The sequence below is a fragment of the Hemicordylus capensis genome, chromosome 2 (assembly GCF_027244095.1).
Source record: "Hemicordylus capensis ecotype Gifberg chromosome 2, rHemCap1.1.pri, whole genome shotgun sequence".
NCBI classification, from domain to species: domain Eukaryota; kingdom Metazoa; phylum Chordata; class Lepidosauria; order Squamata; family Cordylidae; genus Hemicordylus; species Hemicordylus capensis.
In genome coordinates, this window is record NC_069658.1 from 200,786,569 (window position 1) to 200,814,134 (window position 27,566).

Here is a 27,566-nt window from a genome sequence, read left to right on the forward strand (position 1 = left end):
CCCCTGTAAACCTGACTGGTCTTATTATCCCCATATTACAGGTGGGCAATTGAAGCAGAGGGAAGAGCAGCTTGCACAAGGCCTTTCTAGTCAAGTGAACTTTTCTGCTGCATTCCTCCCTGGACCCCATTTTTCAGACTTAAGGACACGACATGCATTATCATTCACAGCCTTAGTTTACATGTAGCTAACATAGGTCAATTTATTTTGAAATCTCTTTTTTATGGCCCTATTGAACTATTTGCCACATTATTTATACGTTAATGCGATGGATCCCTCTGGATATCCGACCATCTAATAAATAATGTGACAAATCATTAAACAGGGTGATAAAATCAAGCCATTTAAAAATACATCAACCTGTGTTGCCTTCGTGTAAAATGAGCTCCAGGGGGCTATCACAAAGACGTACACATTCAGAACTTGGTCAAACTCTTTGGATTATTGAGTAAAAGCAGCAGGCAAAACAGGTGGTCAGAAGACCCATTTTTATTGATGGATCTCAGGGAGCTGAATTCTGGAGACAATGTTCTTGATGCTGGTGCAATGCCACAAAACTCATTTAAAAAAAAAAGTTTGATGGAAAAGTAGCCTAGTCAATTATACCTTTATTGTTTTATTTCAAACAGCCCCGGAGTTTTTGCTGCCAAAGTCATCATGCTAGACATCCAGTTACCAAGCATAGTACTCCTCCTTGGTCTCTTCATATTTATACCATTTGCTCAATCCATGCTCTGCAGAAGAACTTGTAACAGTAAGAATAATCAAGATTTGGTACATAAGAGCCATGCTGGGGGATGATAAAATCTGTGCTGTCAGCTGAAAAGCCTTCATGAAACCATTGGCAATTCACAATTGTCTCTTTTTATATATTTTGAGTCACTGTATCTTCATGTTCCATTTCACTTTCCTCATTTGGATTGGGTGAATGTGTTTGCTTCCTCTTGGCAATAAAGAGATCTGTCCCATCAATGTATAAGTACATGTGTAAGTACAAATACAAGAAGGTGTTAAGTTCTGTTGCCAGCATGAAGTTCCAAACCCTAGCTTACAAGCTGCGCACTCAGTATACAGACATCACTAGTAGAGATGTGTGAACTGGCTCGAGGTCGGCTCCACCTCAAGCCAAACCCCCCTGAGCTGGCTCAGTGGTTCTAAGGTTTTTTGGTTGGTTGGTTTTTTAAATTAAACCAGACTCACCTCTGGGTCTGGGGTGGCAGCGGTGGCCATGCTCATGGGGTGTGTCTGTCTCTGCCATCTACCTCTCTAAAGCTGGCCTTCTCCCACTCTAAAAAGGGCCGGTTTGCCCCATTTTGGGGCCATTCCAACCCTTCCTCCGGTGGCAGTGGCCATTTTGGAGGCCACCACACATGCCCAATGGGCCTCTGTATGGCTGGGTCTCCAGTGGTGAATCTGGTTTTTTAAAAAAATCTTTTAAAACTTAGAACCCCCTGAACCAACTCTAATTTGAGCCAAGCTGGGGGAATGCGCAGGGGGGCACAAAGCTGAACATGCCTGGTTTGGTTTGAGTCTGGTCTGGACTCAAACCGAATGGGAAAAACAGGTTTTGTGCACACCCCTAATCACTAGCACTGATTCAGTGGTGTGGCCACCATTGGACAGGTGGGGGACAAATGTCCCTGGGTTGCTGATGACCGCCCAGGGCACCATCTCACCCCCAGAGCACCCAGCCAATGCACGAACAGCTCACTGGCGGGGAGAGGAGAGTGAGTGGCACTCTTGTATTCTGTTGCTGGCCATGCCCCCATAGATAAGCACTTTGTTCGCCAATTGAGTGCTTCCTTTCTCTGCCTCACTTGGAGCAAGGGAGAGAAAAGAAGCACCCAGCTGGCAAAAGAAGCACCCAGCTGCTTTCTAACTGGGATACAGCAATGGGAGGAGTGGCCTTGTCCAATGTTGGACATGCCCCCTGCATGGATGTGCTTTGATGCTGAGCATGGCCAGCACTGGCAACAGAAGGGTCGCCTGCTGCCCTCTCCCAGAAGTAGGTAGCTGGGAAGGCACATAGGCAGTGGTTGCGGGGCTGCAAGACAGCAGTGGTGGAGTGGGTGGGGTGGGCTGCCAGCAACCCCCCTATGCCCCAACACTGATTGGAACACTTTGCGTTTGCCTGCTTTTTTCTTCTGAGAATAGAAAGTATCTATTCCTTTCATGATCTGTTCGGAAACATCAAAGTGATCTTGCAGCTGCTGCAAAAGACAATCCAGCATAATGTAAACATTTCAAGACAGACATTACATCAGGGGTTTGTTCACCAATATCAACCTAGTCAAAAAAACTCTCTTACAGTATGCAACCTGTCCCCCCCCCGCCCCAAAAACAACGAAATGGGAAAAGATTGCATTTCACTCGGAATATAAGCCCAGCCTCTATCACTTCTAAGAGACGTTAATTTCCTTGTGACATCTCCTACGATTGTCTTAAAAGCACCAACATGTGAGGCAATTCCTTGTAATGTTGATGTGACAGGAAGGAGAACCTGAAGTATGTTCAGGCAGATTCTAAGCTTGGAGGTGAATTCAAAACTTTCCAACTTCTTTTTCAGCCCTGATGCAGCAGTTACTGGCTGACATCCAGACTACCACTGCAGTGGTGCATTAGGGGCTAAAACTTTGTCCCCGAGGGTTGCACAGCCTTTGACATATTTCTGGAAGCGAAAATGTTCTTTGCAGGCCTGCTCAACTTAGCCCCACCCACCCACGCCAGCTGTTTTTGGACTTCAACTCCCATAATCCCCTGACACAGTAGCCAGGGATTATGGAAGTTGTAGGCCAACATCTGCAGGAAGGCCGAAGCTGAACAGGCTTGTGAGGGAGAGGAGAGCAGTGGAAATTTCCCCCTCCCCGTGTGTATGCACTCTGCTGCAGTATAAGCCTTTGGCTGAGCTCTCTGCAAAGCCACAGCTCTTGCTCTGCCCTTCTAATGCTGGGGAACATGATCATTACTATTTTTAACTGTGCAATCAGTGTACATGGCACCTTACTGAGTTGCATAAGCTACAATAGGCTTCTGCCTCCAATGAGCTTACAAAATGCCTAAAACAGACAATAGGGAATGCAGAAGAGGGAGCGGAGGGAGACACAAAGCCAGGGGGAGGAATGTGGGCAAATGAAGTTGCAGGTGTCACTCTTCAGACAATCCTCTTCATACATGCAGTGGCTGCATGGATGGAGGAGTGGGACCATGCACATTCTGGCTGGCGAGGCCATGCCCCGACGTCTGTGTGTTCAGCTGAACGTAGGTGTGGCCATAGGCACAATCTCACTCCCCGCATCACTGAATGTAAGGCAAGGATAATCTGGAGAGAGCTGTACTTAAAGCTTAGGCATATTTGGCAAGGAGGATCCAGAGGATAAGTCAAAGGCCAAGGATTGCCACAGGTGGATTTTGAGGAGGGGGGCATGAAGGAAGGGAGGGAGCTGGTACATGTTCAGGGAGAGAGTTCCATGCCAAGGGAAATCGGCCACCAAATACTTCAAAGAAGTAGGAGACCCTTGGACCACAGAGGGTGGTAGAGCTGGAGGAGCAGAGGGCACAAGTGACAGCATGAGAAACAAGGACCAAAAGAAAAGGCAGGGAAGGCTGTGGGCAGTGCTAAGATTTACTATTGGCATCAGAGGCAGGGAAATGCATGTTGTGATGACTTCTGGTCATACATTGAGTCACTCTGCATGTTATCTGGAAGAAGGGAGAAAGAAAAATGGAATGGCAGCAGCGAAGTGCATCTATGGGACCTGGGATCCATGTCGACAATGCTTTGATTGGTTGAACAGTCAGCTATTAATCTAATAGCACTATAGCAATAGCACTTACATTTATATACCGCTTTATAGCCGGAGCTCTCTAAGCGGTTTACAATGATTTAGCATATTGCCCCCCAACATTCTGGGTACTCATTTTACCGACCTCGGAAGGATGGAAGGCTGAGTCAACCTTGAGCCCCTGGTCAGGATCGAACTTGTAACCTTCTGGTTACAGGGCGGCAGTTTTACCACTGCGCCACCAGGGCAGACAAGTCACCTAAGCAGAGGGCTATGGGGCCCGGATACACTGGAGATAGTGGCTGGCATACTGCGCAATGGTGTGTCAGCCAAGTAATGCTGCTGTGTGCATGCAAGTTGTGCAAATGCAAAATGTGTGCCAATAGTGTTACACAAGTGTAAATCCATTGGAAAGAATGGATTTATTTCCATTCAGAGACACAAGTTTATTTCCATTCAGCTTCGCAAGGCTTGGGCGGTATAAAAATACGTTAAATAACGTTAAATAAGAATTTATGCTCATGTAACACAATTTGTGCAAATTTTGCATGTGCACAATTTGCATAGCATGTGGAATTTGCATGAATGCAGAGTTGCTAAATTGATGTACTGTTGTGCAGTATGTCAGCCATTATTCCAAGACACTTCCCTAAATGTTCAGCCTTTGATAAAGGAAAGATAACCCTTTTATTTAAAGGGACATTAGATAAAAGATGCGGGTCATATGCTACCCAATCGCTCAGTAAGACATTAACCTGTTCCCACCTTCCAGGGCACTGGTCATTGCATTCAAAGGCACCAGAATGGCTGACAAGAACCTGACACTGATTTAAGTGAATGTTTTCAACATTATTTAATAAGCAACTTCTTACTGAAGTACCTTAGGGTGCTCACATTTAGGTTATTGCTGTTTCACATTGACTAACAATCCCCCCCCATACACTTTTAGCTTCCCCATGGTCCCATGTTGTACCCCCACTCTGAAACTTCGAGATAGGGCAGAATAGCCACTCTTAATTAATTGATTACACTCAACAAATTTGCTGCAAGCCTAATAAATTATGCAAATTGCACGATGCAAATATTTTTATTGTCTAATCTTGTAAAATCAAATTTGATTTATTAGAGCCAAACACCATTCATCGTGAATAGCAAATGGAAGACATTTATTTGAAGCAGTGCACCCTGGGGTAGATTAGGGCTTCTGCCCTCACTGCAAAAGAGCTTCAGAGCAGAGAAGAAGGTGAGCAGAACCAGAGGCACTGCTAGGTCCTTAAAAGATCAGGGACCTTGGCTCACTGTCCCTGTTCAGTCTACAGTCCCCTCCCATTTTCACAGTTATATGTAATCATGCCCCCTGCCCTAGTAAATGTGTATTATGCATGTTGAAATCATCCAGCAATAATAATAAGCAATAATATCTAACAATTTATTTTTACTTTTATGTTTAGACCCACTCTTGCTCAAGGACACAATAATAATAGTAAACACTAACATACATAATTATAGCGACAATAAACTTATGCCAGGAAACTGTTCATGATGCCAATATGCAATATATGGATGCCAGCATTGAGAGCGCTTGACCGACCTGCACTTGGGGTTTGTTCCGTGGTTTTACACGTTCACTTGTACAAGTCTTCTTGGAAGTAAGCGCCATTGTGCTCAATGGGATTTGCTCCAGGGTGAGCACAGGAACGCAGACCCAGTGAAGAACTGCAATTTTTGAGGTCACAAGTGGAGCCATTCTGAGTTGAGCCGGCTCTAACTCAAGGCTGGCTCAGTCCGAGCCTGCTTACACACCCCTACTATTTTAACATTAATTTTCTAACAAACTCTCCAAGTAGCTCCAATTTACTGCAAAAAGTTAGTATTTTGACTTCCTGGCTGTACTGTAAAAGTAAATTAGGCCACCTTCACACATAATGCCAAAACTGTAGGCAAACAAGCAAAAGGTTCAATTTCATGATCATCCCAATGCATGAAACTGTGGTTTTGTCATAAAAGTGGCCCAAGGTTTTCAAGCCAAAACCGTAATCTGAACCTTCGATTTGTAGTGAGCTTCACCGCTCCAGCCTAAGGTTTGAAGGCGGCATTGTGTTGTGGCACCAGATTGTGCCACTGCTATAACCTTTGAATGGTAGACTACATGAGAGTACTGCAAAATATTCCTCCTAGGGGATGGGCCTGCTCTGGGAAGAGAAGGTTCCAAGTTCCCTACCTGGCAGCATCTCCAAGATAGGGCTGAGAGAGATTCCTGCCTGCAACCTTGGAGAAGCCGCTGCCAGTCTGTGAAGACAATACTGAGCTAGAGGGACCAATGGTCTGACTCAGTATATGGCAGCTTCCTATGTTTTAATCTCAAACTACATAGATGGGAATTTTACCTCCTGATATTAGATCTCAAACTATACCTAGCAAAACATTCCATATGACATGCTGTGTGATCTGTGGCAACATAATTCTTCAGACAAATCAGCCTTGTATAAAATACCTCTGGGTAAAAAAGCCAAAACGTTCTAATGTTGCTTAATGAAAATAAGAGACACAGGTGCTAGTACTTTCAGAATGCAGTCATTTAATATAGCTATAACAAGTCCTTAATTGTATTAAAAAGCTGAAGTTCACAGATGTGAGATGTCTGAACAAAAATCTGTTTGATACAACAATGATACATAACCCCATGAATGTAATGCAGCTGGGTTGGGTTGTGGGAGGAAGAGGAAAAGCGGAGTGAGCCTCACTTACTTGGCTCTGTGAAGTTCTGCTCCTCTTTTGGAGAGCAGCTAGGGCTGTTGTGCTGTCTGTCTCTCCTGAGCTGCCCCCACCCCGTGCCACAAGGAACAAGGGCAAACTAAAAGCCTGCTAGTTTTACATTACACGATTACATTAGTTTCTTTGGTGGAGCAAATATGCCTGACATCCAGTGAAGTAGCTGCAAATTCAGAAGTGCAGGTGATCTCCATGACATCACCCATGACCATGCCCACCTCAACAGCCAGAGAACCTGAGAAGTACCAGCGCCCCGTCCCTGGTCTGACTTGAACATGCCTCGTCACCAGGATGTTAAGAAGACAATCTGCTATCTCTGATATTTGCATTTGGCAACTGAAACAATGAATCAGCAGTTTAGCACCTCATATGTATACAGAGGTGCTCTTACCCCTAGACTTTGGGGCCGAATTCCAGGGCCTCTACAGTCCCTGGGGGCCCCCAAATCTTCTTTAGTCTGTTCCAGCTGGTGTGGCCAGCCCCAGCTGAGCATGATGATGCCTAATTTGCAGGGGAGAGAGGACTCCAAAGGCCTTCAGGACCAGGCTCCAGAATTACCTAGGTTCACCTCTGTATGTAAATACTGGAATGGAAGGAGCCCAGAGTCAGGCAATTGGCTTCATAGGAACATAGGAAGCTGCCATATACTGAGTCAAACCATAGGTCCATCTAGCTCAGTATTGTCTTCACAGACTGGCAGTGGCTTCTCCAAGGTTGCAGGCAGGAATCTCTCTCAGCCCTATCTTGGAGAAGCCAGGGAGGGAACTTGGAACCTAGATGCTCTTCTCAGAGCAGTTCCATCCCCTGAGGGGAATATCTTCCAGTGCTCACACTTCGTCTCCCTTTCATGTGCAACCAGGGCAGACCCTGCTTAGCTAAGGGGACAAGTCATGCTTGCTACCACAAGACCAGCTCTCCTCTCCTTCGTTTGTGAAGTTTTCAAACATCCCTTCTTAAAGAAGCCTGGGGGCTCCATGGCAAAGCTCCGCCTCACCAATTGCAGGGATAGGCCAAGGAGGACAGAAGGGTTAAATCATCCATTGCCTTAGGCAAGAGTTTGGTTGCCATGACAATGTGAAAACCTGCTAAAACCGCCCTTGGACAGGACTCATGAGACATGGACAAGTCATGCCAGCCTTCAGCAATCAGGTTCTGGGACCTGGGATTGTTAGTGGTCAGTCCAATTGGAGTGAAAGCAGGTGTGTGGCCCCAAACAGGCAGGCAAGGACCCACAGTAGCAAACAAGGATCAGAGGGACCAGATGCACATGCATAATCCAAACGAAGAAGCAGCTAAGAGCCAAGGCAGCAATCAAGTAGAGAAAGCTAGACCTTAAGCAACCAGTATGCTCACAGCAGAGATATTGCTTGGATTCAGGAGCAAGCTCTGAAGCCAGGGCTTTACAGGGCCTGGTGGACAGGGATTGGCCCTTGGGGTCAGCTGACTGAATGCTCAGGTGGGCTGGTACTGTAACCTAAATGGCACCCTCTGCACAGAGCTCAGTCTGGTGGGTTTGCAGTAAGAGCATGGGGTCAAAGGCATGCTCTCTCTCTCTCTCTCTCTCTCTCTCTCTCTCTCTCTCTCTCACTCACACACACACACACACACACCCCTACCCCACTTCACAAGTGGTGTATGGGGGTCCTGGAGCTGAGAATTTGCAATCCTGAGACTGACACAGGTTGCTGTGAAGAGTGACCTCTTACTTAAAAAGAAAGGAATGTTAAAAGCATTATTTTAAAGCCTCTATACTATGTCCTTTTTGCAAATGCAAGCAAAGGCAGCTTTGTAGAAAACAGTAGAATTAAAAGCAGCAAAACAGAGGTGGTTTACAACAAAATGTAAAACAATAAAGCATAGTCAATATTTAAGAGTTCAAAATAAATTTGGCAACAAAACACAAAGCATCTGGTACAGACAGCAGAGATAAAAGCACAGCCCACCACAAATCACATCACCTGAAGCCAAAACCCTGTTTAAAAAGCCAAGCCTGGGCTACATGTCGAAGACTGTACCATGAGGGAGCCTTAGAGTTGGTGCCAGTACAGAAATACGAAAGCTTGCTGAAAAAGCCATGTTTTTGCCTGGCATCTGAAGAAGTACAGCATGGGAGCAAGCAGGCCTCTGACAGGAGGATGTTCCAAAGGGGACAGTCCAAGACTTGGGAGACACCCGCCCCACCACCACTGCCCCCAATCTGGCTGCTGGGGCAGCAAGAGCAGCTGGCCAGTGGGAGAAAGAGGGCCAGGCAGGAAAGGCAGTCCCCAGCCCTCAGATGGCTCCCCCCGCCCCGCAAGGCCCTTTGGAACAGGATAACTCCAACCCCTAACTGCAGGCAACAGTCATGTTTGATTACGATGAGACAGCTGGTCTTATGTTAGCAGGCATGACTTGTTCCCTTAGCTAAGCAGGGTCTGCCCTAGTAGCATATGAAAGGGAGGCTAGAAGTGTGAGCACTGTAAGATATTCCCCTCAGGGGATGGAACTGCTCTGAGAAGAGCATCTAGGTTCCAAGTTCCCTCCCTGCCATCTCCAAGATAGGGCTGAGAGAGATTCCTGCCTGCAACCTTGGAGAAGCCGCTGCCAGTCTGTGAAGACAATACTGAGCTAGATAGACCAATGGTCTGACTCAGTATATGGCAGCTTCCTATGTTCCTATGAGATGATGATGATGATACTGCACCACAATCAGCCAGTGTACATGGTGGTTTACAGTATACACAGAGGCTGACACCTAGCGCAGAGTTAGGTGTCCATGTTGTCCTGACTGGAGAAATCTGCAAACGTTCTTTCTGTGCAACTGTCTCTTTGGTGGAGACTTGATGCTGCTTTTGAAGGATGCAGCAGCCCTGCAGTGCACTGTTGTGGACACACAACACTGCAGTGGATGTCAGCCCAAGAAAACAAGTCCTTGTCTTAAGGAGCTTACAGTCTAAACGTTGACAGTACGCATGGAAAACAGAGGGGAGGGATGAGAGTATCGGAGAAAGCAGAGGAAAGGGAGAGGCAAGAATAATATAGCAAACAATGGATGTGAGAAAATGCAGTCATATGTGCTGATGTAAGGTTTTCCCGTAATTTCTTGAGGGAAATGGAATGTACATAGGAAACTGCTTTCTCCTGAGTCAGACCACTGGCCGCTCTCTCTTCTTATTGTCTACATTGACTGCCAGCAGTTCTCTAGGATTTCATAGAGGCGTCTTTCCCAGACCTATCTGGGCATGCCTCAGACTGAACCTGAGATCTTCTGTTCGGTGTGCACGCAGATGACCTATCACTTAGCTATGGCTCCATCACATGCTGGGAGGGTGGAGGTGGGAAGACATAGGAGGCAAAAGATAGCATTTAGAACAGTATCCAGTTGCTGCTGTTGCTGCCGCCTCTGTCAGTGAGGAGGTAAGAGAAGCTCAGACCCATTTCAAAATCCTTTTGGACCCCTTTCCCACTGTTGGGGTGCATGTGTACAAGCCAACACTTTTGTAGTTTTAAATGTGCTTGCATCAGATGAAAAATCTGAAGTTGATTAAGGTTGATGGGAGGGAGGAGGATTTTCAATTCCATTTCAAGTTTTCTGCATGTTTTGTTTTGAACAGCTGTTTTCTATCTGAAGTACATGTTTTACTCGTCCGCCCACCATTTCCCCCACAGAGATGTATACCTTTGGGAAATGCTTTCTTTCACATTTTAACATCTCTTCCCTGTAAAGAAGGAGATCTTCGGTCTCTACTAATCAGCATAGCAAGATTCCATCAGCTAGTTCCTCCTTCTGTTCCACGATTATGAGACATAGCTTTACTTATTTCCCCCAAGTTTTGTTAATTAGTACTTAAAGAATGTACAACAGATGATTCAGAAAGTGTAGTTTGCTTATTAACTGCTGCTAGCAGGCACGGAGCTACAGTGGAGCAAAGGGGACAAGGACAACTGTCTCCAGGCCACCAGTGTCCACGTGACCTCTGGGAGCTGCCAGGAGCCACATGACACTCGTCCCTTCACCCTCACCCCACCCCCTGCTTCTTCTCTTGGGTTGCCCAGACATATCACCAAGCCGCACTGCTCCTTCCCACTGCCACTGTGGCTAGCCTGTCTCTCTTGGCTAGCTGTGATGGAATCTAGTGACATCATGCCACCAGTTTGTGCCGGTGCGATGATGTCATTGGTCTGCAATACGGCCCAGCAAAGGGAAGCTGGGCAAAGCATGAGCTGCAGGGTGGTGGCAGCTGGCAGTGGCAGCAGTGACAAGGGCCACCCCAAATTTCATCCCAGGGCCACCCTCATTGTCACTGTGCAATGCTTTGTTCATATACTAGAATTATTGGATTGATATAGAGCTGTGTTAACAGCAGTGAAGTTGCAGATAGCCCAAAGAAAAGGGAGATCCAGATAAGTTCATTAAGAACTGGATTTGGCTTGTTGCTTAATGGAATGTTAAATCTGCTGATAACGTTCATCGGTAAATTTGGTTTACACCTATGCAAACAGAGTAACTCTTTATGGACTCATCTATAAATCTGGTTTTTAATTTTAAAAAAATACAATCAGGAAGGAAGGACAATTCCTTGTTGAGATGGAATAAAGGGTTAAAGTAATCTAGTTCTGACTCTGAGCTTGTGCCAACAGCGGCTACTGGTCTTGCCAGACTAGTCTGATGAGTGCCAACCAACCAAGCACAGGCAAAAGTGGGACATCAGCTCTAAATATGGCTCATCATTAATTTAAAATGGAGCAGGAGTTTCAGATTAGGAGTGTAATAAAACTGAACATTACAAGCCGTGAGCATTCATACTACAAGTCTGTGATTTGTGAATTTCCTCAACATCATTTCCTGGTGCTCGTGAATTGGCGAAACTTTCTCCACGTCAACTCGTGCAGTTACTTCTGAACACTTTGCGAGTCACATACTGCTGGAAGCTGTATAAGAGTCCAGGTGCTTTCTGGCTTGCATGGTGCTACTGGCATAGCTGGTACTCCACATGCTCTTAGAGTTTTGGAGCCTGTACAGCATTATAGAGGACGGTGCTCTCAGACTCACACAATGTTGAGAGAGCTGCATCTTTTGGTAATGAAAGGACGTGACAGGTAGAAAGGAGACATGCTGAACTTCTCCCATTCTCAGCAGTCATTCCCTGCAAATCCCCCTGCCACTGATTTCCACTTAGCTAGGCTCAGAGCCCAGGCTGGGCAGCAGAACTCTCAAAGCCTGCTAACTGAGCAAAGAGGAACCTTTCAAAAGTGGTGATTTTCTTTATTGAGCAGGAGGAGAGCACATGGCCCCATCCAACCCTAGCACAACATCCCTCCAGTGGCTGTTGCTGGTGTCTACCTTATGTTTCGTTTTCAATTGTGAGTCTTTTGGGGGGTCAGGGAGCCATCTTTATTTATTATTTATTTATTTATTATATCTCTATGTAAGCCACTTTGGGAACTTTTGTTGAAAAGCGGTATATAAATATTTGTAGTAGCAGTACTTGTAGTAGTAGAGCCTGGCTGGGGAGCAGAACTTCTAAACAACCATTGGGGCAGGGGCACCTACAGGAGATAATTGACAAGCAGAAGGGTTCAGCAGCTCCTCCAGCCTACCAGTTCTTCCTCCAAATGACACCGGCCCCTGTACTAGCATGACAAGGGAAACAACTGAAAACATTAGGAGCCCGGGGGAGGAGAACTGGTCTTGTGGTAGCGAGTATGAATTGTTCCCTTTGGTAAGGAGGGTCTGCCTTGGTTTGCATTTGGATGGGAGACGATAAGATATTTCCCTTGGGGATGAGCCCATACCTCAGTGGAAGAGAATCTGAAGTCTCAGGTTCATTCCCTGGCATCTCTAAGTAGGACCGTGAGATTCCTACCTATAACCTTGGGGAGTTGCTGCCGGTGAATGCAGACAATACTGAGCTAGACAGACCAATGCTCTGACTCAGTATATTGCAACTTGTCCTATGTTCCTTGCATTTCTCTGATAACATCCAAGTAAATTTCAGAATTATTTTCTTTTTCTTTGTTTGGCTGGCCATCCTGTTTGGTCATATCTTATTGATTTTCAGATATAGGATTAAAAAAATTTTAAAGAAAATTTTCAACAGCATTAAATGAGAACTTATTAACTCTTAATCAGAAAATATATTAGAAATGGTAATATTAAAAAATCATAATTGAAAAGGAAAAAAGGCATAGAGCAGCACAATGAATATCCAATAAACCTTCCCAAATCTAACCTTGAAATCGACACCTCACTTGTCTGGCAACAAACAACATAAATATATTATGGTATACCAAAATTTCAAGATATACTTTCTATACCTGGAAATTAAAAAATTTTTTTTTCTAGAAATCATTGCGTTTACTATGTGGCATTTCCTTAGCATCAACACCGGGGAGGCTGCTGAATTCACAGCAAGACTCACAGCAAGATTCAAAGCCTTTTGCTTGGATATCATATCAAGATTGAATTGCAAAAAAATGTATTTTATGAGTATTTATTATGAAGCATTTCTTTTTAATGCTTCATCATATACAGAGATGTAGGCTCTGCTGAGTAACAATCACATGTATTAAATCTGAAACACTGGGGGAGGGGCATTAACTACACCTCCCCCCCTCTGCTAGGGTTGCCATATTCAAGCTTCCCAAATCTGGGTGGCCTAATTTGCATAGTATGCAAATTATGTGTCAACTATTTTGCATTTTATTTATTTATTTGATAGATTTGTTTACTTCCCCCTCCTCCTCTACCCTCCCATGTGATTGGATCCAGAGTAAAATCCGGGCAATCCAGGCAGCGCATTTTAAATCTGTGTAAATCCAGGTGGAATTTAGTAGCCAGGTGGAGGAGCAAAGATCTGGGGGCTACCCTAAATTTCAGAGGACATTGCAGCTCTACCCTCTGCCCTTCTTAATGCCTCTCATTTACACCCCAATTTTTTCCCCTGAATTGGAAATGTATGAAAGTCAATAAAACAAAGCAAAACAAACTTTCAGAGATGTTGCAGAAAGTATTTCACAGATAGGGGTTTTGGGGGGTAGGGGGGGATACAAAAACATTTTCTGTTCTTGGAAACATTTTCTCTGATTCCCAGTGCTGACTGTTGGTGAAGGTATTTGCATATGTTGGCAAAGTAAATTGAGTCTTAATTCCATGCATGTTTCTAACATTAAAATGGTATTTATCTTGGAAAGCTGTAAGTGTTCTGTGTACTCAGTAATCATGAGTGACCCCATCAGCATGGAAAAGGACTTGCACTTCAGCAAAAAAGTCAGACAAGCAATTGCTTATAGGTGGTCAAAACCTTTGGTGAATAGTGTCACTCTGCTGGATGCTTGGGCTCCTCTCCAACCCCTTGAATGTTTTCAATTTAATTACTTTTTTCTAGTTTATGTTGTATTTTCAGAGTTTTTGAGAAGTCCTTTGGATTTCTGGCAGAAAGGCAGAGCAGAAATATTTAGACAGACAGACAGAGAGGAGAAACATAGGAAGCTGTCTTATACTGAGTCAGACCAGAGCTGGCCCAAGGCTCAGGGGCGCCCCAGGAGAAGTCAGCCCAGGCACCCACCACTGCCCTCATTGCCCGCCTGGGTGCCCTCCTGGCCACAGCCTCTGTGGCGGTTAAATGCTGTGGAGGCAGCTCGCAGGAGGGTGTGTGGGTGACGGGGAGCATGTGCCTGTCCTCCTTGCCACTGCCGCCTCTACCTGCTGCTTTGTGTGGCAGTGGCGGCAAAGAGGGAAAGTGGAGGGGCGGGTGATAGGGAACACCCACCCGCTCATCTGCCCCACTCATCAGCACAGCAAAAGTGTGGGTGGAGGCAGAGGCTGCAGGGAGAGGGTGGAGGGTGGCCAACTCTTGGTCCCATGGGACCCAGACTGTCACCGCCCCTGCCCGCTTTGTACCCTAAGCAGGCGCTTAGTTCACTTAGTGGGCAGGCTGGCCCTTGGTTCATCTCGCTCAGTATTTTCTACTCCAGTGGCTCCCAACCTGGGTTCCTCCAGATGTTGCTGAACTACAACTCCCAGCATCCCCATCCATAATAGATTGTAGCTGGGGATGCTGGGAGTTGTAGTTCAGCAACACGTGGAGGAACCCAGGTTGGGAACCACTGGTCTACACTGACTGGCAGTGGCTGTCCAAGGTTTCAGGCAGGAGTCTCTCCTAACCCTAACTGGAGATGCCAAGCATTGAACCTGGGACCTTCTGCCTACAAAGCGGATGCTCTACCAGTGACCTACAGCCCATCCCCTAGACAGACAGACAGACAAGACTGATAGATAAAAACAACCCAACATAAGTCTTTGGTCCTGTCTTTCTCCTTACAAGATGGGTGACTTTGGAGTTTCCTATAGCTCAGGAAAGGGGAGGGAAAGAGCATAGCAATCACAACTTTTATATAGTAGTTGTCACATAGGGATGAGGCCACAGCTCAGGTGTAGAGCATCTGCTTTGCTTATAAGGTCTTAGGTAGGGCTGGGAAATACCCAATATCAGTGGCTCCTGAAGAACCACTGCCAACCAGTGTAGACAGTGCTGAGCTAGATGGGCCAGTGGTCTGATTCTGAATAAGGCAGCTTCCTATGTGCCACATGGGGACTATAACACTTCAATGTTCATATGACCCCTCCATGTGAAAAAATGAGGTGGTGTCCTTCACGAGGATTTTACTCTCATTTGAACTTGCAATCAAGGCAGATGGTGAGTTAGAACTGGAACCATAGCTGCGGACCATTCCAACCCACACCTATTCCACCCAGCAAAGAAATGGGACTAAGATTGCCTGGGGCTTGGTATCAGCTCTCACTAGGAAGAACTGTTGTTATGCTTTTCCAACTTGTGACTTGTATTTTGAAAATAAGTTTCTGTTCTGTGTTTGTCAGTAAGAGTGCGTTTTATTTACAAGCTTGAATGTGCATCATATAATAACTCAAGTTTTCATTCTTTGCATAAAAGGAAATGAATTGAAGGCCAAGTGTGTATAATTGTATAAGAAGGAAGGAGAGAAGAAGATTGTTGGATGGGAAAATTAGAGGAAGAGTCAAGGCCAAATTAGTCCCTTAGGAGAATGGTGAGTAAATGTGAATGAAGATCTGTAAGGAAGGAAGAGAAAGGACAAAGAGGTTAGTCAATAACAAGATGCATATTAGAAGTGAGTAAAAATATGAACAGAATGAAAGTTCAATGTTTCATGACCTCTGTGCCACCTGAAAAAATGGCTGCATAACCCTCAAGGACATATTTCTGGGTGGCACAGAGGACTTCCTGGGGAAGGGGAGGGCATCATAAATTGCTGCTCCCCGCTGCAATTGTGCAGTTAGTTGGGAAATCCCATTAGTCTGCTCTCTCACTGCACTAGTGCATCTTTGCTATGTCTCTTCCCAGTTTGGCATTCAGATTGCACACTCCTTTAGGAAGGGACCTGTCTTATTTGTTAATAATAAATAGTAATTATAGTAATTATCATCATCTTATTTACTAATGATAATATTCTGTAAAGCATCATGTATGGTCATGGCACCATATACATAACAATGTTTTTTGAGCTATAGTATATTACAAGACGACTCCATATATATATAAGGAGAATTTGCAGAGTTCTATTCAGAAAAGGAAACAAAATCTTGGTAGCTGGTTCTGAGCTATGCCCTTTACTCCCAATGCAGCAGTATTAAAGGGACAAAGAGTAGATGCCAATACTGTATAATCATTCTGAGCAGACTCACGCTAAAGGCATACTGTACTTCTGAGGCAATGTAGAAGGGGGAGATGCCAACTGTACTGATATTCTGAGCAAAAAACTGCTCTCTTCCATTACATTTATGAGGCCATAGAGAAAATCTCATCAATGTGCACACTATATTTCATTATTCAAATGTAAAATCTTCTAGGTTTGCTGCCTAGGAATGCTGGCAGGTATGGGATGGATTTAATAGAAATGAGGAAGTGGCTGTCTATTAAATATACACCAGGTTTCCCAACCCCACCCATCCCCATTCCTGGTGAAAGCTCCCTGTCCAAGGTTTCAGCACAGCGGTGGTGATTTGTATCTGTTAAGCAAACCTACCACAGGCTGCCATTATGAAGGCCTGTCTGCCTTTTTAATCTAGCATTTTGTGGTTTGGTTTTCGTGTGGTCATTTTGCATCTATTGCACAAATATTTATTGCTTCCACAGAATTTTCTCATCAGTGCCTTACAGTTATAAGGAGAAACAAGGTCAGCTTTGCAAAAACTCAGCTTCAGTCAAATTCATTGCAAGACCATTGCTCCTGACATTGGCCACAACTTAACTAATCAGGTAAGCACCACCCAATCCGATGCATGTTTAATAAGCAGCAAATTCCACTGAGTCCCAGAGTAGAATGCATGCTTTGCATGCAGAAGATCCTATACTTAATCCCTGGCATTTCCACTTGCACCTCCAGCTGCAGAACTAGGAAAAGCCCCCCCCCCTTTTTTTTCTTTCCCCCCTGAGAGTCTGAAGAGCTGCTTCCAGTTAAAGCAGGTAATGTCTAGGGCAACCTTACATGAAGGTGTGCACAGAAGCACAGCCTTCAAATCTGATCCCTTTATCTGGAAATCAGCATAGTTGGCAAGAGTGCATTGCTGAAACAGCCCACGGTTTGTGTAATCAGTAGGCCTGCTCTTAGAACTAGCAAAATGCTTGCCATTATAACAGGAACTGTGCCTGTAGAGAGGATTTTATATTGTGAGTACTGTTGGGGATGCAATCTCTCTCTCCCTCCCTCTCCCTCTCCCTTGCATTCAGAGACAAATTTCACCATCCTGCAGGCCAGTGAGAACTAGGGCACCCTGTAACAAGGCTGTAAGGCAAGTGTTGCCCTCATTGCTGCAGCACTCCCAAGTGTTGAACTGCTATTTCCCATAAAATGAATGTTATCCATTCACTAATATGGGAGAAAGTCAGGAGGTGAACTCAGCAGCAGCACTGGAATAAAGCTGTCCACGCCCTGGTGATCCCACCCATTCAGAATCAAGCCTACTGCTGTTTGTTTCTTGGCCACACTAGAATATGACAGAGGCCGCAATCACACGTAACGCAGAACCAGAGTTAAAGGGGCCAGAGGTTTGCAAACTGTTATGTCTGAATGCATGCAACTCCAGTTCTGTGACACAAGCAACCCAAGGTTTTCTCTCTGGAGATCCAATCTGAACCCTCGGGTTGTACTGGGTTTCATCACCCCAGCCTGTGTTGGGTCAACACAGCCTGTATTGTGTCTGAATTCAGAACTGCAGGCTGAGTTGCCTTCAACCAGAGTTGAAGGAGGCTCCTTCCACTCTCCGGCCCTAATTGGCTATGCGGCCTCGATTGGCTTCCTTCATGCAAAAAGGAAGCCTGCACAGCCAGTTGCTCCTCCTCTCTGCAATCACACTAACTACAAGTTCCCTGCTCTTCGTTACATCCAAAATCAGACCGGAGAGCAGTGTGGGGGGAGCAGAGCTGCAGGTCCATTGGACCCGCGGTTCCACCTTATATGTGAATTTGATGCTCTGAAACTGGCTTATGTATGCCTAGATAAGCAGACCAGAGAGGATGATGTCCTACAGTAACAATCCCTGAACTTTGCTAGCGAAAGTAGGCCTTCTCAGACATCAGCCACCTTATGCAAGCAAGAAACCTTACATCCTTTCATCCATCCCGCATTGAAGTCTTTGCTTGCCACTGGCAAATGATGTAATGCACTTGCCTGGTATGACAACAAGATGGTTATTATGCTAATCATTATAATTAGCACCAGGCAATTATTTTAATAATACATTTCCCTGTTCCAAAGATACTTGCAAAATAGGCTCACTGGATTACGCTTCTTTTTCAAAATGGCTCAACAAAGTAAGGCGGTTAGGTATTTGTATGTGTCATATTAAGTTCATCCTGAGTCCTGTTTGCTTCACTGTCCCAATGGACAAGATCAGATTTGGTGAAAGGCACATTGTACTTTGCTTTTCTCAGATTTCAAGAGCTTTCCTTAGGTCAGGGATAGACAACTTTGGTTGTTTGGTTGGTTGATGGGGTATATTTATGTTTTTATTCTCTGTTACATTTTATAATAATTAGCAGTTGTATCCATTCCAAAGCAAATTAATCCTGACTAACACTATTGAAATCAATTAGATGAGTTAGTTGTGACTGATTTTAGTATCATTTATTTCAATGATGTTTAGTCAAGATTCACTTTCTCTGGCTGCAAGCAATCAGTTTTTGGCTGCCTTCATATATGTTCTGATAAGGTGGAATATAGAACTGCAGACTCATGGAGGGATCCTTATACGCCATCTTGTCCAACCCCCAGCTTTATGCAGGGAAACTACGGCTAGAACATCCCCATCAAATGCTGTCTAGCTCTGCCTGAAGACCCCCAGTAAGGCAAAGCCCACCACCCTCCTAGGTCATTGGTTCCATTGCTGAACTGCTTTTACTGTTAAGAAGTTTCTCCTAATGTTCAGCTGAACAGTTCTACCCTTCCTAAGCCCATTAGATTTAATCCTGCTCTCTGGGGAATCTGACAACAGGCTTGTTCACACAGTCATTTGAATCCAGATTTAATGTGGGTTACCAACTTTGAAGCAATTGTGTGAACCCATGCTAAGGTGGCTTATGGCATCGTTCATACAATCACACTAATGTTGGTAATCCACATTAAACCTAGGTTCAAATGATTGTGTGAAGAGGCCTAAAGACTTTGGGTCGGGTCTCACAATCTGTGAGACCCGGTTTGGGGCGGTGAGCGGGAAGGGAGCCCTGGGAGGCCGGATTGGCCGCTCACATGATTGCCGGCTCCGAGACGGAGCTGGCAGGGGCTGGGGAGCTCGTGGGGGGCATGCGCTCACTCCGCAAACCTGGTTTTGGAGCAGGGGTTCTTGAGCGGGTTACTCACTGCATAACCACCAGGCTCGCAGCTGAGCCCGGTGGTTCTGGCGATTGGCAAAAATCAGGCTAGTGGAGCCTAGCCCGATTTTTGCTGATCATCAGAATAGCCCCTTTACTTTCTTCTGTGTGACAAGGCTAACATACACATTTCCTTCACCTTTCCATCATAGGGCTTGTTTTCAAGATCCCTAACCATCTTTGTTGCCCTCTTCAGTATTTCAGTGAAAATGTGCCCATAACCTTGACTCCAGGATTGTGTGTCAGCACAAGCTGCTTGCGCTGACAGAGGCGGGTACCTAGAGCACCCATCCCCTGAGGGAATCCCCCAGTGCACTGTGCCTGTGCACTGTGCTCGGCATGTGGTGCACTATGAGATTCTCGGAGGCTGGAACAAAGGGTCCCGGCTTCAGAGCAATCTGCACTGCCCCGCAGTGCCCAGAGTGGCAGGAATCGTGTGGGAGTGCGCTCCACACTTCCACCAGGAAAACACTGACCGTCTGGGGGGAAGGCAAGGTTTGGGAAGCCTTCCCCCTGCCTGCCCGGTAGGTCATGTGAGTGGCCGCTTAGTATTATCAGGCCAGCAGCAGCAAATGAGGGAGGCAGTGGCAAGAAAATGGAGGAGGAGGTGGTGGTGGTGATGGTGGTGGTGAGGAGTGCCTCTTTTCTGAGAAGTGGCTGTGCTCTTGCTTGACGAAGCACTACCTGGAGGTTGGGGGATGGCAGAGGGAGGCTGGTGAGGTGGCAGAGGAGGACATCTTGCCCCCCCCCCCTCCGCTGGTGGCCCGATATTTTGCTGCCGGGGGCAACCGACTCAGCTCACCTCATGGAAGCACCACCCCTGTCTGCAGATCCCTCACTTTTTCTATAGCCGCCCCAAGACTTTGAAGCACACTTCCTGTCAGAATAAAAGCTTTCCCTTCTTTAGCTGCCTTTAAAAAAACCTTTTAAGACACATCTGTTCCGTCAGGCTTTTAGTTAAATTTTTAAATTGCTTTAGGTGGTTTGAGCTGTTTGTTCTATTTTTAAATTTTATGTAAACCACCTAGAGATTTATATATGAGGCAGTATACAAATGTGAGAAATAAAAAATAAACAAACTCGCCGCCACCCCTCTACCAGCTATGATTTAAACAAACAGTCAAAAGATGCCATAAACTCTTTCTCTGAAGGAAGCGGGCCCTGGAAAGCTTGCTATGAACTTGCCACTGCTAGCAGAAGCAGTGAGGGTAGCTAGGTGGTACTGTAGGTTGTTCCATAAAACTGCACTAGCCAAAATTATGAGGATGTTGGTGGCTTTCAGTTTTTTAAAAGAAGACGTTTCATGGTGTCTGAGAAAGGTCTGAAAACATGCCCGCAGTGAATCTTAAACCAGAAACCACATTAACAAAGAAAACAAAGCCCCAAAATATAATATTTGAAAACCTCAACATATTTTTGGAGGCAGGCTTGGCTTGTGGTTTTGGAACATTTGAGAATAGTGCTGTTGCAGCTGAGAGTTGTTCTCAATGGGCATTTGGGGGCAAAGCAAGGAGAGCTACACTTGCCTATAAAGCATTACCTGCAACACAAGTGTGAATCAGAAGCCCCTTTAAGCATCCCCCATGCAACCCATGGCACTTTCCCCCACCCTCCATACAAATTCTTGAATTTTTTCCTACTACTTCTACAAAATACACTGCTTTTTGACAAAGCTTCTCAAAGCAGCTTACTTGGAAAGATAAATAAATAATAAATAGGATGGTTTCCTGTCCCAAAAATGCTCAAAATCTAAAAATAAACACAAGGTGGAGAGCTGCAACAGCCACTGAAGGGATGCTGGGGCTAGGGTTGGACAGGTCCAGTTGCTCTTCCCTTTTGAGTACACTTCTCAACCTGAATTCCCAAAGCAGATTACGGCGTTAACAAAAGCAATACATAAAGGTTGTTCACATGATTGGAGCTACCAGATTCACATAGAACAGAGCTTGCTGCCACAGGAAGGTCTGGTCATGTGCAGCACTGGGATCGCTCCCAACTGCAGTGCTCCACCACTGGGCAGCCTTGCTTCTGTACCTGGGTTAAAAGTTAGGTAGGAGGATTCATGTGCACCTCCTACCTCATGCCTGGGTTGTGTGGGCACTCAATCTTCTGGCAGCTCCTTTTGAGCTGCCAGCAGCCATTAAGACCATAGAGATGGGGGCGGGGGGGTGACCCAGCAGCAGGAAGTTCCCCAGTGCACCATGCTGTTTGTGCGGTGCATTGTGGGATTCCTGGCAGCTGGGCAGCCTTCCCTCCTCCTCATTATTGCTGTGCTGCTCACTGCCCTGCCAACTGTGTGGGCGTGAGGCATAGCAGAGCCTAGGAGTGTCAGGGGTCGTGTGGAGGAAGGTAGGTGGGCTCCTGACTTCCCCGCAGCCCTCCCCCCTCCCCCGGCACTGATGGCTGTGTGAGTGACCTCATACATTTAAACTTCCATCAACGTATCTGATGGAGGGTGCCAGCCGGATTGGCTGCAGGTGGAATGGTTGCAGATGAGCACAGCTCTTGGAGGGGAGAAGCCAGGTCACAGTTGGTCCTCCCAGTCAGGGCAATGGAGGGGGCTTGGCTCTCTGACCACTCCCTGTGCTGCAGCCAAGTGGAATTCCTGCATAGGTTGAACAGGTCTGCGGCATCTCCAGCACAACAGGATTCTGTCAACCAAATCTGCCTCCCTATCCTGTTGTGCTGTGGATGGAAAAGCCAGGTTTGATTGTATCCTTTTTGTATGGATATGTTGACAGCCTGTGCCACTGTGTGCAGGAAAGCCGACTGATGGAAGCAGATGTGGATGGGGCTATGCCATGCTGGCTACGATTGTATCACCCCTACACAGTGCAGATGAAGGTGAGTCCTCCCATTCGCCTCCCACTTCAGATGTGAAATGTGATTCCTCAAAAACTCTGTGCTGTCTACTCAGAGCCAGAGGTGGGCACTCTGGGCAGTCGCCCAGGGCACCTAACTGAAGTGGGCATGAAGCTGAGCCTGGTGATTAACTGTTTGTTGATTGTACTGTCTTCATGATCTAGGGAGGAAAAACAGAGTCTAAGTTTATTCAAAGTTCTACAGGTTGTTTGTGTACTAATCGCAAAAATGAATTTCCATCCATTAACTTGAAAGCACGTTTCATTGCGATGTCATTTGTCCTAGATAAAAATCAGCGGAATACTTTGACGTAACAACTCTGTACCAAGATAATATTGAGGATGGGCTGTAGCTCAGTGGCAGTGCAGAGGGATGTGTGGTCCAAGTTCAAACTGGACTGGCCCCCAAAGGGAGGGTGCCGGTCTGAGTTTGAACCTGAATGCCCCCAGTTTGCAGAACTGGCTTGTGGGCCAGCTCAGGGGTAAGGTAAAGTGTGCCATCAAGTTGATTTCGACTCCTGGCGCCCACAGAGCCCTGTGGTTTTCTTTGGTAGAATACAGGAGGGGTTTACCATTGCCATCTCCCGCGCAGTATGAGATGATGCCTTTCAGCATCTTCCTATATCGCTGCTGCCTGATATAGTACCAGCGGGGATTCGAATCAGCAACCTTCTGCTGTAAAGTCAAGCATTTCCCTGCTGCACCACTTAAGGTGGCTCAGCTCAGGGGAGTGGGGTGTAAAGGGGAATCCGGCTAGGATTCACATTTACAAGGACAGGGGATTTCTTAGCCTAATAATGCTTTCTTTCAACCTTAAAGTGGTGGCTGGTGTATGGGAGGGGGCAGTTCTTGACTTTTACATTTAAAATGAAGCCCCGCTTGCAGTGGGGGATGGCCACTGCAGCGGCAGAAACTGGGGAGGCAATAGAGGGGGCTCCTCCAGCTGCCTCGCTGGTGGGGAAAATGCTTACTTTTTCTCTTTAAAATGAAGCCCTGCCGGTGGCAGGGGTGGCCACTGCTGCAGCCGGAGACGGAGGAGGTGGCAGCGGGGGCTCCTCCAACCACCCTGCCACCCTCCCAAATGGGAGGGCGGTGGGGTGGTTGGCGGAGCCCCCGCTCTCACCTCTTGAGTCTCCGGATGCAGCAGCAGCCACCCCTGCCACCGGCAGGGCTTCATTTTAACGGTAAAAGTTGATATGTTGGCAATGCACTGAGAGTTAATGGTAAAAGTTAAGAATTCCTCCCCCCTTGCTTTAAAGTTAAAAGAAAGCCTTTTTAGGCTAGGGAATCCCCTGTGCTTGTAAAGGGGAATCCTAGCCGGATTCTTCTTTACAAGTATACCCCTCCCCCCGCCCCAAACCGGCTGGGTTTAATTGAACCCAAGTAGCCCAGGGTGGCTCAAATCCAATTCAGATTTGTGCCAAACCAGGCTAACGTCTTGATTGCATATCCCTAGTAGAGCACTTCCTTTGCATGCAGAAGGTCCCAAGTTCAATCCCTGGCATCTCCAAGTAGGGCTGGGAAATACCTCTGCCTGAAAACCTGCAGAGCCTCTGCCAGTTAGTGAGAATAATATTGAACGAGAAGGACCAGTGGTCTGACTCAGCCGGCAGGTTCACACAACCAGGCTAGGAGGTGGGCTACCCAGATTTGCATGATCGTGAGAACTTGAACATTTCTTTCCAGCTCAGGTTGCTCATGGCAGGGTTACTCAGCTTCTGTACCTGGCTTTTTACCAAGGGTGGAGTGCAGAGTCCTCCTACTAGGGATGTGCACAAAATGGATTGAGCTTTTTGTTTTGAGCTCGAAACAAAACACAAAATGCTTGAAACATTTCGTTGAAACAGAAGAATGCCTGCTGTTTTGATGAAACAAACTCAAAAAGTTTTGAGTGTTTGGCCATAGGGAACAACAGGGAACTCGAAACACCCCATTGTTCCCCATGGGTTAGTGAGTTGTTTGGAATGGCATGATTACCTACCACCAATTCACAAAAGAGATGGGCAAGAGGGCAATTTAAAACAAATTTTCAACCTTTCCCCCAAATGAGAGGGCAGCTGCTTATGTAATTAAGCTTTTCCAATCTGCTGGCAGGGAAGGGGATGCTGGGAATGCATCCCGGCCCTTGGAGGACCTTCTGTGTGTGGGTGGTACTTGAAGCTGCTGATTTCAGAAGTGGACTGGCCGCCTGCTGTAATTGTGTGCCAGCTGGGCTGGTGGAGCCTAGCAGGGGTGGTGTTCATGTACCACTTAGGAAAACATCTCAACTGGGCTCCTACCCACCTCAAAGTGGTTGTGTGAATGAGCTGAGTATCTGGCATGTTCCTATGCACCAACTTTCATTGACAGGTGGTGGAGCGCAGCATAATATTTAGGTGTCAGGAGGGCTTGAGTCTGCCGCAGGTCCTGAATCTGGGACCAGGCCAGAAGGCTAGTCAATCGAGATTTAGCTAATGTGCTAGCATTCAACTCTGGCAAGGCAGTCTCTTGCAGCAATAGACCAGAGTGGGTCACTTGATACTCCTGGATTAAAAGCTTGTGCAGCAGACTTGTGGACTGGTTTAAGCAACAAAGGAACTCTGCTGATGTATTCCCCATGATAATCCACCTTGGCATCATCTTTACCAACACCACCAACCAGTGGCGTAGCAAGCTTTGTGGTGGCCGGGGGACAAAGTGCACCCTCCCATTTCTCCATTGTGCGTGCAAAGCGCACGTGCGCCCCAACCCACAATCCCTGCATCTGATGTCAGATGGGGCAATCCAAGGAGGCAGGGCAATGTCTTCCCAGGCCTGGGTCACCTACTGTCCTTACACTGGGGGACCCGTCGCCACCGCCGCCGCCTTCTCCATGCCGCTGCCATGGTCAACTCAGCTGGCTCCTCGGATACCACTCACCCACGGCCACTCTGCAGCAGCCAGCAGCCCACCCAGCACCAACCTGCTGCAGCAGCTCTGCACTGGCCCCTAAAAGCAGGCCGCGGGCCGAGCTCAGCATGGTCACCAGGCAGACAGGAAGAGCCACCACTAGTTCTTCCTGACAGCTCACCTTCACTTCAAAATGGAAACCCTGCTGGGTTTCTCAGCATTGGCCCCACCCCTTGTGTCTGACATCAGATGCAGGGACAGGACCAATTCCCGGGAGAGGGTCTATCCGTCTTCCAGAGAGTTGGAGAGGAGAGGAGAGGAGAGGAGAGGTGAGGAGAGGAGAGGGGCGTGCTTCATGCTCCCAGCTGGTGAGCGCTTTGCTCGCCAGCTGGGTGCAGGATAGGGGCAAGGAAGCACCCTGGGCAAGGAGGGGCACCAAGACCCTCTGGGCCTGGGAACAATTGTCCCCGCTTGCTCAAGGGTTGCTACACCACTGCCACCAAGACATAACAAGAACTAGGTCTGACACTGGGCAACAAATAGGACTTTATAAACTGCTTTCCACAATATGTCTCCAACTGCTCAGATCTCATTTCTTTTTTCCTTGTGCTTTGCTTATGCATGTAGCATGAGCTCAGCCTAGAGGAGCTGCAAAGTCTTTTGCCTCCAGTTTAAAATAAAATAAAATAAAATTTGACAGCTCACTTTATCATCTCTGTGTTTCTTTCCAGACCATCCCTCCCTGCCGCAATATGCCAAGCAGAGCGAGGCTTGGCGGAGGACAGCCAGAGCTAACACAATACAACTGCTGAGAATATGCCTGCCATCAATTGCCTCCATGCATGGGAAAACAAGAATCTGCTCTCTTGACACCAGACCTGTAGGGGAATCACAAAAATATACACCGCCAAGGGTTTTCTTTTCTCAAGATTCATCCAACCACACGTTTACAAGCAGAAAGGGGCTCCTTAAAATAACACCAAGTAGCTTTATAAACATGCAAACTCATAATAAGCAACCAGATGCAATTTTAACCAGCATGTGAAAGTACTGCAATATCATTTTCCTTCAATACACAGAACCAGTCTACGCAAATAATCGGCCATAAATAAAAAGTTATATATGGCCTCCTTGAGGGCAAGGCTATGCACTATAAACATGTAGCTACTCTCAGAGATCACCAGGGTGGAAAGAAGACGGCCAGCCATGCTCAAACTTCTTGCAAAGATACTTGCCAGGGGGATAAAACATCCCAGCTCTCCTACCTAATAATGTGGTGAGATGACAGCTGTTACAAGCCTGAGAAGTTCTCTGCTGGAGAGACTCAGAGCTGCTCAACCTTGTGTCATAAACCCAATACAGATAGCAACTAATGGGGATTCTCCTTTTACTCAAGCAAACACCCAAATGAGAACTCTCCTGTTGCTCAGGGATTCTGTAACTTTACAATTCTGCTTGCAAAAAACCTGCCAGTGGAAGGGAAAATGCAAATAAGCATATCTGTACAAAGCAGCAGCATCCAATTTCAAATCTACACAGTTCTTTACCTTTTAAATTGAGAATCTTTTCCACTGCAGAATATAGGATTAAAATTAGTGGGGGAGTGCAGATACAAGACTGATGAAAAAAGTACAAGAGAAAAGAATAAGATGTACTCTAGGGGTGTGCATGGACTGTTCAGTCCTGAACTGATTCACCTCAAACTGGGCTGGTTTGACGATTCAATCATGCACCAGACCGGAGCTGGTCCAGTCCGCAATCAAACCGAACCAAGCCCAGACTTAGGTGGACCAGTTCAGAATCAAAGAGCTATGCTTGTAAAGGGGAATCCAGTGAGGGTTCCCTTATACTAGCCAAGTGGTGCGGGGATCCTTTAAAAGTGTTCTGAAGGGTGGTTGAGGGGGGTGGCGAGAGAAGTCGATTAAGGTTCTTACTGGCCCACTGCTGGCTGTTGGCACTGTTGCTCGCCCCCCTGGCACAGCCCAAGCATGTGACACTCCCTCTCCAGCAGCCTGCCTGCATGGCAGCAGCACGATTCCGCCTCTGCAGAGTCCGGATTTGTGCTGCCGCCACGTGAGCAAGTTGCTGGAGAGGGATCGCCACACACTTGGGCTGTGCCAGGGGGGTGAGCAGTGGTGTTGGCGCTTGCCACCAGTTCGGGTACCATCAGTACACATTCAGTCCGAATTTCAACCGAACAGCCATTTTCAGTTCGTGAACATCACTCAGCTAGGAAAACTTGGAGTAAGGGGGTTAATAGTTGTGGCTGAAAGTTGTGGCAAATCAGGGCTGCACAACTTTGGCCTCCTAGAGATATTAGACTACAACTCCCTGCTAAGGCAGGGAAGAACCAGGGCTGTGCTGCAAAAGCAGCGCCAGCCTTAGTTTAGCTCCCA

The 27,566-nt window shown here is 46.6% G+C and overlaps 1 long non-coding RNA gene across 2 annotated transcripts in view; it reads left to right on the forward strand.

Moving 5' to 3' along the window:
• Positions 1-27,184, forward strand: part of LOC128346358 (uncharacterized) — a 79,888-nt gene extending 52,704 nt beyond the window's left edge. For both annotated transcript variants that reach the window (XR_008316930.1, XR_008316929.1), the window contains exons 3-6: positions 15,488-15,602; positions 16,709-16,831; positions 22,202-22,285; positions 25,902-27,184. This is a non-coding gene — a long non-coding RNA (uncharacterized LOC128346358). The remainder of the gene's footprint in view (positions 1-15,487; positions 15,603-16,708; positions 16,832-22,201; positions 22,286-25,901) is intronic.
• Positions 27,185-27,566: the final 382 nt, after the last annotated feature.